Source organism: Coffea eugenioides, chromosome 10, assembly GCF_003713205.1.
Source record: "Coffea eugenioides isolate CCC68of chromosome 10, Ceug_1.0, whole genome shotgun sequence".
NCBI classification, from domain to species: domain Eukaryota; kingdom Viridiplantae; phylum Streptophyta; class Magnoliopsida; order Gentianales; family Rubiaceae; genus Coffea; species Coffea eugenioides.
The window spans coordinates 14,628,807-14,641,132 of NC_040044.1; positions in this window are offsets into that span (position 1 = coordinate 14,628,807).

Genomic DNA, 12,326 nt, shown 5'->3' on the forward strand with positions numbered 1-12,326 from the left:
CTATGAGCAGTACCGCGCCGATTTCTTCATAAGTAAGGAACAATGAGAAGAGAAGGTGCTCAAGCATTTGGATTAACTTTGATCAATTTGTTAAAGTTCCCACAAAGGTATAAAAAGTCACTTTGTCAAGTATCAACATGATTCAGAACCTATTTTTGGGAGTCTGCCGATATCTTCACGGCTATTACTGAATGTCAAAAGAAAAAGGGGTTCTTTTATGCATCAAATATGATAGTTCAAATGTAGGCAATGGAGCATCTAGCGAAGAAGACACTTAAACCTTTGGGATCTTGTCTCCCAACAGAGAATTGGATCGAATCATACCGAGAAAGGATAAAAATGTATAACCGAATAGCATCTCCGAGTTAGTTTGTTCAAGAGTTCAATAGTTTGACACCAGAAAAAAAACAATGAGTTTTGGATTGGACAAAAGTTAGGGATCCGATTTTCAAAACTACTTAACAGAGTTTTATTCCTCTAGCAAGTACCAATGGATTGGTCACGTATATTCCACAACGAGTCATGAGACAATTTGGGTATCCATAAAGAGTTTCGATAATACAAGAAATTGAGAATATCATATTCAACACAGTTGCTGAGAATCAGAGTATGGTACTAGAAGTTTGGGAGAATCTTTGTAGTTTAGAGAACCTGCACTTGGATCAAGTGAACAAATTGGAATCTAAGGTCATTTTCAAATATGATAAATGGATCAAGCTGACAGTAAAACGAGGAAGAGAGAAGTTGTAGTCTACTCCTGTTAGTCCTGAAGAGCAGATAGAGAAGTTAAAGAAAGAGTTAGAGGATTATCAATTACAGCTTATAGTGGCCGACCATATCTTGGAAAATGGCAGGTCGCAATTAAAGAAAAAGGCAAGAAAATCTGAAAAGTTGGTTCGACCTAAGTCGGGTCACCTAAGTCAGGTCGACCTCTGATTATGTATCTATTCGTGCTAGATAAGGTTGTAGGATGTGTTTTGGGACAACATGATAATTCATGAAAGAAAGAGCAAGCCATCTATTACCTCAATAAGAAGTTCACCGCATACGAGACCAGCTATTTCTTTCTTGGGAGGATTTGTTGTGCTTTAGCCTGAGCAGTTCAGAAGTTGAGGCATTACTTACTCAATCATACTACTTACCTCATTTTTTGCTCCGATCCTTTGAAATATCTGTTGGAAAAGCCGATGCCGACAGGGAATATGGCAAAGTGACAAATGATCCTTTTCGAAATTCGATATTGTTTTCATCACATAAAAGGCAATCAAGGGGCAGGCCATAGTAGATCATTTGGCCGAGAATCTAAAGGAAGATAATTACCGCCCGTTGCATCCCTAGTTTTCTGATGAGGAGATCTTATTCATTGGCGCATCGGAAGATATAAATGAACAATACCCTGGGTGGAGGTTGTTCTTTGATGATGCTTCAAACTCTTTTGAGGCTGGAATTGGAGCCGTTCTTGTATCACCTAAAGGAAATCATTACCCCACCACTGCTAAATTGCGATTTTCTTATACCAACAACATGATTGAGTATGAAGCTTATATTTTTGGGTTGAAGATGGCATTGGAAATGGAAATTAAGGATTTAGTAGTGTTTAGCGACTTCGACTTGTTGGTCCATCAAACGCTCAAGTAATGGGTAACCCCAGATTTGAAGATTATGCCATATCATTGCAGTCTGTTCAATTTGGCCAATAAGCTCAGAAGGTTGGAGTTCAGGCATATCTCTCACACTCACAATATTTTTGCTAATGCTCTAGCCACCTTATCTTACATTATTCAACATCCAAACGAGTTGGTAATTGAACCTATTCAGATTCAACTCCAAGATAAATCGGCATATTGTTTGGTTGTAGAAGAGATTTCTCTTGATCATCCACAGTATAACGATATCAAGGAATTCATAAAGACTAGATATTACCCTCCGGGTCGATTCAGCTGCCAAGAGTTTGTTGTGCAGAATGTCGTCAAAATTCTTCTTGAACGGAGAGGTATTATATAAGAAGACATCCGATTTGGGTCTTCTAAGGTGTATCGATAGAAAGGAAACTCATTATATGATGAAAAACGTGCATAGCGATGTATGCGGACCCCACATGAATGGGCACCTATTATCTAAGAAAATCATAAAAATGAGGTATTTCTAACTCACTATGGAGTATGACTGTTTAGATTTTGTTAGAAAATGCATAAAGTGTCAAATACATGTTGACGTTACATGTACTCCTCTTACAGAACTTCGACCATACTCAATATGGGGAATGGATGTGATTAGAATTATTGATTCCCCTGTCTCGAATGGGCATCGATTCATCCTCGTACCGATCGAGTATTTTATCAAATGGGTCGAACCAGCATCCTACAAGAATATGACCAAGAAAATAGTAGTCAATTTTCTGAGGGACCACATTATGTGTAGTTTTAAGGTGCCGGCAATACTGATTACTGATAATGTGAGGATCTCAATAATGACATGGTAGATGGATTATGTGAACAGTTCAAGATCAAACACTGGAATTCTGCTGTCTACAAGCTTCAAATGAATGGAGCTGTGGAGGCTGCAAATAAAATCTGAAGAAAATCATTCGCAAAATGATGGAAAGACACCGAGATTGGTATGAAAAGCTATCTTATGCATTGTTGGCTTATTGAAGTGCAATCAGAACTTCTACCGGGGCAATACCTTATTCTCTTATGTGTGGAATGGAAACAGTATTACCCGCAGACGTTTAAATCCCTTCCTTGCGCATTTTAATGGAAAGTCAGTTGGAGGAAGTTGAATGGATTAAGCAGCGACATGAGCAACTATCTCTGATTGATAAAAATCAGCTAAATGCTATTTGTTTTGGACAATATTATCAAAAGCGAATGGCCCGTGGTTACAATAAAAAAGTTAAACCTCACCTATTCTAAGAAGAGGACAAAGTGTTGAAACGAATTCTTCCTATTCAAGATAAAGTCGAAGGACAATTTGCCTGAAATTGATAGGGATCTTTCATTGTTAAGAAGGTGTTGCCCGGAGGAGCACTCATTCTCGCCGAGATGGATGGACAAATTTTTTCTCAGCCAATCAATTCAAATATGTGCAAAAAGTTTTTCATCTAATTATGTATATTTTCTTTTTGAAATACTGCATTAGGTGGACTAAAAGTCGAGTCTTCTTCTTTTCTTTCTAAATATTTTACCCTTAGTCTTCCCTTTTGAGCCTCCAAAATAATCTACTCTTTCATTTGATAACTCCCTAAGGATCGCAAACCCCACACTGGGACAGATTTTATTTTTCGTTCATTAAAAAAAAGAAGAAAGTAAAAAAATATATACAGAAAAATGGAAGAATATGGGAAAAATCCAGTTAAAAGCCAAATTGGGGCAAATTTTATAAGATGCGATCTTAGAATTTTTGAAACCCCTTCCTGCCTTCGAGTCTTAACATTTATTAACATCCCACCTTACCCCGTTATAAAAGTCATAAAGCCCCGACCTCCGCCTTTGCAGTCTTTCTAATAGAAAATTTCTTAATCAAATGCCAGATGATGTAATTACACATTCGCCAATTTTGCAAGGGAAGGATTGTCACACTGAGGCCATCAATTTTGAAACATATTTTTGAATCGATAGAAGATGGTGTTAAATTTGTTCATTAGGTGAAAATTCGAAATGGCGCCTTTTCAAAAAAAAAATCAAACAAAAAAAAGAAAAAATATGAAGAAAAGAAAACAAAAGGCAAAAGTAACAGAAAAGAAAACAAATGGGTGGAGGCAACCTTAGTGAAAACTCGAAGGGGCACTAAGGTAGGGTTTTGAAGCTCCAACTGAGCTGTGAATGGAAAGTTGAGGGTCAACTGTTAAGAAATTGATGACTATGTTCATTTGGATTTTTCCTCGTGTTAAGGTTCTTTGACAACATTGAATTTCAGGAAGGTGATATCAGGAGGGGTCAAATGTGACGTTTCTCTTATTACAAACAGGCCATTCAAATTTATATGTGAGTCTCCAAGTCATTTTCATAAACTTACTAAGAGTCATTTTCCTCGTTGAAAATTATTTTTGCTCTGTTTTTGTGTCTTTGCGTGAAATAATCTTGTCTAAAACTTTTACGTGCTTTCCATTAAATTCAGATAAAAGACAATCCCCATAATTTATCGTAATGGGTGCATATCTATGTATATCTCGTGGTATAAGTATGGTTGGTTGAGTACAGATACTAGCAGATCAAGAGAAAGTTACACAAGATTTCTAAATCGAACAGCTTCTCGACATCAAAAGGCTCATGTTTATAGGGTTCTCAAAACTCGAGGGACTGCACGGTGGTGGCATTATATTTTGTCGTGATTATTTTTATTTCTTTTGTAGGATTGGATTATACACGTTTTCTTAAAGGAAGAGAAAAAAAGTAATTATTTCGACAAGTCTGATCTACATTAAGGCAATTTTTTTCACAAAGGTAATATCTGATTCTATAAGTAAGATTAATGTTTGCTTACAAAATAGCAAAAATCGCTTCACATCTTTTGATTCAAATGCATTTTCATGCAACCGGTTATTTTATTGGATTTGGGTTTTATCCTACCAACTCTTAGTTTATTGGGTTTGGATTTTATCCCACAAACTGTTATTTTGTTGGGTTTGAGTTTTATCTCACTAACCTTTATTTTGTTGGGTTTGGATTTTATCCCACAAACTATTTATTTTGTATTTCATTATGATTAGGTTCGGTCACACCAACCTTTCATTTCTTAGATTTAGATTTTCTAATTTGTTAGATTTTACTAGTTGATTGGACAGGGGTTAGACCCCGCCGATCAAAATGCTTACTAATTTCAATTTTATTTAGAACTCACTTTGTTTGTTTTAATTTAGTTGCAGTTGAAACAAACATGTAAATAATTTAGTGTTTACGTTTTCTCTTGAGTTTCTGCAAAATTCAGACAAAAAGGGACATATTGTAGACACCAAAATTTTATATTTTTTATTATTTATTATTTATCTTTATTCTTATTCTTATTTCATTATTTATTTATTTATCTATTTATTCATTTTAATTTAATTTAATTTATTTTTACCTTTTCTAAAGAAAGTCATTTCAATTCATTTTCAGAAAAATTAGAAAGAGAAGAAAAAAAAGAAAGACAGAAAACAGAAAAAAAAAATAGAGAGAACCACGTGGCACGCACGCGTCATCCCTGCATTTCTTCTTACAAAACAAGAACGAAGCCAAAGTACAAGAAGTTGCAGCTCGGATTTTTGATCCAATTCCATTCGTTTTTTCGTTCTTTTCTTTTTTCACAAGCCTTTGCCACCTCACTCATCAAGAAAAGTCAAGAATTTCTGGAACAAAGGCCATCTAATGGCTAAAAAATGACCAGCAAACCTGAGTTTCATCCGAACCATTGAGATAAGGGTTTAGCAACCCTTGTCTCATATAAATGGAACAAAAGGCAGCCATTAGGGAAAAGAGGGAAGAGTGGCAGAAAAACAAAAGGGTAGAGAGAGAGAGAGAGAGAAAAGAAGAAAAAAAAGAGAGAGTTTCTGGAAAATCTTTTTTGAGTCAGGGTTGAGCATCCTGCTCACTTCTTGATCAAAATTTGTTCCCAACGTTAGTCATTTAGATATTTTCTTCATTTCTGCATTATCTGCGGTAATAGAGGAGCAACTCCTCTTCAAAAAACTTTTGGAGAAAACACCATTATAGCCTTCGAATTCAAGTCTAAAGTCCCCACCTTCGCAACCATTCACCAAGAACCTGCAACTTGCTTTGGCTCTTCAGTGAAGCTGGTCCATCCGCGCATCTCTGTTGCAATTAGGTTACATAAAGCGGTGGAGGAGGTTAGAAATGATTTCAAATTAGTTTATTCTCCTAAACTAGTTTCTTCCTCCTCCTCTTATTTGCTGACATTGTTGCTTTTCTGTTCTTCTTTCGCGTTCTTCTATTTCTGCTCACATTCATGTTTTCCTTATGTTGCTTGCTTTTCTGTTTGTGTTTCTTTTAGTATTGGGTTATGAAAACAAAGTACATGAGTTATGTGACCTTGCTAGTTTTGGAAATCATTTCGTATGATTCCTGCATTTGATAAACCCAGAGTTGCAGAAGAAAACTTCGAACGATCTGCATGGAAATCTCAAAAATTGTAATTTAATCCCTCAATTTCTGCATAATCATTATGTAGCCCCAAAACTTGAAAATTTGAATCAATTTTCCCCTTTTAAACCTCCTTTGCATAGTTTGAGTATGTTGTGAAACTAATAAAATAAATTACTAATGTAGGGATTGGAATAGTAGAGAGAGGGAGAGAGTATTATTCTATTCACTAATCAAAGTATTTCCAGGTTACAAAAGAAGTAGAATTCACTCCTATATATAGGTGATCCAAGATCAAAGGTACATGAACTCTATTAAGTACAAATACATGAATTTAGTATTTCAAGTACATCCATAAATGACTTCATCCAATATACCAATGAATCTATGGAGAATATATGAATCTATCATCTTGAGAATACAAACAAACATCCACATCTTATAATCCTTCTTGAGAATATCAACGGACATCCATATCTTGAGAATATCAACGGACATCCACATCTTATCATTATTTCATAACACTCCCCCTTGGATGTCCATTACACAAAGAATATGCCTCGTTAAAACCTTACTAGAGAAAAATTCAGTGGGACAAAAACCCTAGTGAAAGAAAAAGAATACACTATTCTTGTGTAATAAATTCTCTCCCTGATGCAAACATTATATGAGATCTTTTAGCCGACGCATCCCAATATTCTTCACCAGTTTCCCAAATGTAGCAGTCGGCAATGCCTTGGCAAATATATCTGCCAAATTATTATCCTATCGAATTTGTAGCACATCAATCTCACCATTTCTCTGTAAATCATGAGTAAAGAAGAATTTCGATGAAATGCGTTTCGTTCTATTTCCTTTAATATATCCCCCTTTTAATTGAGCTATACAAGCTGCATTATCTTCATATAAAATTGTTGGAAGATTTTTCTTTTCGGAGGATAACCCACAACTCTTCTGGATGTAGTGGGTCATTGATCTTAGCCAAACACATTCTCAACTGGCCTCATGAATTGCTATTATTTCAACATGATTTGATGAAATGGCAGTTAAGGATTGTTTTGTAGAACGCCAAGAAATGGTTGTTCCGTCACAAGTAAAGAGATAGCCAATTTGAGATCATGCTTTATGTGGGTCAGATAAATACCCAGCATCAGCATATCCAAGCAACTCAGACTTAGATTTATTTGAATAAAACAAACCAAAATCAATTGTTCCTTGGAGATAGCGAAAAATGTGTTTAATACCATTCCAATGTCATTTTGTAGGCGAGAAACTAAATCTTGCTAATAAATTCACAGCAAATGATATATCTGGCCTTGTACAGTTAGCAAGATACATAAGTGCACCAATTGCACGGAGATATGGTACTTCAGGATCAAGTATCTCTTCATGTTCCTCTCGTGGCCTAATGGGATCCTTATTAGGATCCAATGATCTGACGACCATTAGGGTACTTAATGTTTGTGCTTTATCCATACGGAACCGCTTTAATACCTTCTGGGTATAAGCAGTTTGGTGGATAAAAATTTCACTTTCTAAATGCTCAATTTGTAAACCAAGGCAGAATTTTGTCTTTCAAAAATCTTTGATCTCAAATTCTTTCTTCAAATATTCGACAGCCTTTTGGATTTCTTCAGGAATTTCAATCAAATTGAGATCATCAACATATATAGCAATAATCACAAAATTTGACTCATTTTTCTTGATAAAAACACATAAACATATTGGGTCATTGGTATAACCTTTTTTAGTTAAGCATTCATTGATGCGGTTATACCACATACGTCCAAATTACTTGAGCCCATACAAAGACTTTTGTATTCTAATAGAGTACACATCTCTAAGATTTGATTTACATGCTTTAGGCATGTTGAATCCTTCAGGAATTCTCATGTAAATATCATTTTCAAGATTCCCATACATATAAGCAGTGACAACGTCCATCAAACGCATATCAAGTTTTTCATGCACTGCAATACTCACAAGATATCTAAATATGATCGTATCAACTACAGATGAATAAGCTTCAGGGACATTTATTTTAATCGGAGCATTTTCAGTAGGAATATGTGATTTGATAACTCTTTTGGAGTCACTAAATGCATTTGGCAATTGATTTGCAATATTTTACAAATGTATGATCCTTTGAACTTCTAGTTCACATTCTTTTGTACGAGGATCCAGGAAATCTAATAAAATTTTTCAAATGACTTCCTTTTTCGGTTGAACCTTTCTTCCCCCTAATGTCGAAAAATGTGATTCATCAAAATGACAATCTGTAAATCTTCCAGTAACAAATCACCTGTCAATAGCTCGATATACTTAACAATAGAAGGTGATTCATACCCGACATATATTCTCAAAAGTCTTTGGGTGCCCAATTTACGACGTTGGGATGGTGCAATAGGAACATAAACCGCACACCCAAATATGCGTAAATGGAAAATATTGGGCTCAAAACCAAATACCAATTGAAGGGGAGAATAAAGATGATAATTAGTCGTCCTGATTCTCACAAGTGTTGCTGCATGTAATATAGCATGTCCCCAAGCGGATAAAGGAAGTTTAGACCCCATCAACGATGGTCTAGCAATTAATAGAAGCCTTTTAATAAATGATTCGGCTAGACCATTTTGTGTGCGAACATAGGCTACAGGATGTTCAACAGTTATTCCAATAGACATGCAATACTCGTCAAAAGCATGTGAGGAATATTCACCAACATTATCTAGACGAATTCTTTTAATTGGATAATCAGGAAACTGTACTCGTAATTTAATTATCTGAGCAAGCAATCTCGCAAACGCTATGTTGCGAGTAGATAATAAATATACATATGACCATCTAGTTGATGCATCAATTAACACTATAAAATATCGAAATGGTCCACATGGTGGATCTACAGATCCACATATATCACCATGAATTCGTTCTAGAAATGTTGGAGATTCAATCCCAACTTTAGCTGGTGATGATCTAACAATTAATTTTCCTTGAGAATAAGCAACACAGGAGAATTCATTTGATTTTAAGACATTTTGATTTTTCAATGAGTGGCCATGTGAATTCTCAATTATTCGTCTCATCATAATAGACCCAAGATGTCCGAGACGATCATGCCAAATCATAAAATCATTGGGATGAGCAGACTTCTGGTCTCCTAGGTGATGAATTTCAATAGCACTTATTTGTGCATAATATAAGCCAGAAGAAAGAGAAAGCAATTTTTCTAATACATATTTTCCCCCAGAAATAATATTTGTAATTAATAAAAATTCACCATTTGTCTCATTCATAGTCTCGATGTGATATCCATTATCGCGGATATCTTTAAAACTCAATAAATTTCTCCGAGACTTGGGAGAGAGTAGTGCATTATTTACGATAATTTTAATCCCTTCAGGGAGAAATAGAGTGACTCTTCCGGAGCCCTCAATCAATTTTACACTACCACTGATGGTATTAACATTTGTCTCTCTCATTTTTAAATAAGAAAAATATTTTTTATTTTTCAATATGGTGTGCGTAGAAACACTATCAACGAGACAAATGTCATCATCACCATTATTTGATCCCAAATATTTAGCATTCATTTCTTCTTCAGGAAGAAAAATTCAAACAAAAATAAACATTAATAAAGATGCGAAGATAAATACTGAATGGAAAGAAATTACATGAAACATATAAAGTATCATAAAAATATCTAAACAATCATGGGATATTTGTTGACATCTTCAAGATGCTCGAAGAAATCCGCTACATCGAGGTGTGTCATATCAGCATCATCAACATTATGATAATCATTTTTTTGATCAATGAAATTTGCCTCAACACCTTTGTCCTTCTTTTTCAATGATGCTTGATAGAGGTCAACAAGATACTCAGCTGTACGACAGGTACGGGACCAGTGACCTTCCATACCACACCGGCAGCATTTTTCTTCATAAACTTTCTTTTTTTTATTTTTTAGATCGTAGTTATTTTCCCTCTTTTGGGAAATATTTTGTTGCTTGCCACGGTTATAATCTTCACGGGGCACAAATCTACTACGATCATGTCCACTGCCACGGCCTCTTCCACGGTCACCTCTACGGCCATGTCCACGACCTCGACCAGAATTTTAAGGTTGAGTCCATTCACTTCAGGGAATGGACTAGTACTAGTTGGTCGGGACTCATGATTTTTCAACAATAATTCATTGTTTTGTTCAAGCAAGAGGAGACATGCAATAAGTTCAAAATACTTCTTAAATTCTTTCTCTCTATATTGTTGCTGCAGGAGCATATTAGAGACATGAAAAGTAGAGAACGTTTTCTCTAACATGTTTTCATCAGTGACTTTTTCGCCACATAATGATAATTGAGAAGTAATTCTAAACATGGCTGAATTATATTCGTTGACAAATTTGAAATCTTGTAGTCGTAAGTGAAGCCAATCATATCGGAATTTTGAAAGAACGACCAACTTCAGGTGGTCGAATCTTTCTTTCAAATTTTGCCAAAGGACAAGAGGATCTTTGACGGTAAGATACTCTACTTTTAATCTTTCATCTAAATGATGACGAAGGAAAATCATGGCCTTAGCCCGGTCTTGGTTTTAGGCATCATTCTCATTAACAATAGTATTACCAAGACCCATTGCCTCAAGATGAATTTCAACATCTAATACCCACGATAAATAATTTTTTCCAAAAATATCAAGAGGTATGAACTCTTGTTTTGTGAGATTAGCCATAAGAATATGCAATAGATTCGTAGGAAAGAATTTTACCTTGATAAGTAGTCAAAAGTTGTTCGGGCAGAAACTTGACAGCGTCTCGTGCTTTACTCTTGCTCAAAGATTAGAGAATCGCATTTTTCCTTCGCTCAAAGTAGAGACTCGTGCTAATAACGTGTTGTGAAACTAATAAAATAAATTACTAATGTAGGGATTGGAATAGTAGAGAGAAGGAGAAAGTATTATTCTATTCACTGATCAAAGTACTTCCAGGTTACAAAAGAAGTAGAATTCACCCCTATATATAGGTGATCCAAGATCAAAAGTACATGAACCCTATTAAGTACAAATACATGAATTTAATACTTCAAGTACATTCATAAATAGCTTCATCCAATATACCAATGAATCTAGGGAGAATACATGAATTTATCATCTTGAGAATACAAACGGACATCCACATCTTATAATCCTTCTTGAGAATATCAACGGACATCCACATCTTATCATTATTTCATAACATTGAACAAATTATTTTTGGATTTTTGAATGAAATTAAGGCTTAATAATTTTTGATTGATTTAATATCTTGATTGGGTTTTAGTAAAATGGGTTTGGATTTGAGTAATGTTATTTTGATTGGATTTTTGTTAATGGCTTTGGTTTTATTTTTGGGTTTATAACTTGGGTTTGGGAGCCAAAGTCCATGCATTTTTGGTTGTATTAGATTGGTAAAAAGAATGGGCTAGCCCGTCTTTTTTCCATTGGATTTTTGCTGGGTCAGATGAGGCTTTAGCCCAAACAGAAAGGCAATAACCCAAAGGCCTTCTGGCTCTAACAAATCTGACACGAAAATTGCTGTTTAGTCCCTAACTTTTTAAGTAATTTTATTATGGCCCTAAATATTTTTAATTTCTTTTGATTAGGTCAATAATTTAATTGTGATTTGGTCCCTAAACTTTATTTTTCTTTAATTTTGACCCTAATCTTTGTAATAATTATAATTTAACCTCAAAAACTTTCTTAGTTTTTACAATTAGGTCCCTAACAATTTTGATTTCTTAAGAATAATTAGTTTATCTCATTTAATTGCTAATCATGCTTCATTTTAATGCATTTAATTAGTAGATTTTATGTTCATTTTCATTTCTTTATAATAATCAAGTCAATTTGCTATATGTTTACATTTTATCTTTTAATTGTTAATTAAATTGATATCTTGACTATTTTGTTGATTTTGGAGTATAAATAGGACAATTTACATCATTTAATCACTATTTCAAGAGAGATACCTTCTATTATTATTTTAAATTCTTTATGTGCTCCAATGTGTTCTTTATGTGTAAATTGCATGTTTTGAGTGCTTTTATTTACTCATTTTTATTCATTTTCAAGTTTTCATTTATTTTATTCCATTTAATTTTCGATGAGTATTTGGATGGCATTTAAATGCTAAATTGTAATAGATGTGCTCGAAAAATGTCTTTAGCTAAGTTATGTAATAGATAGATTTTATTTTTTTGCCAAAAA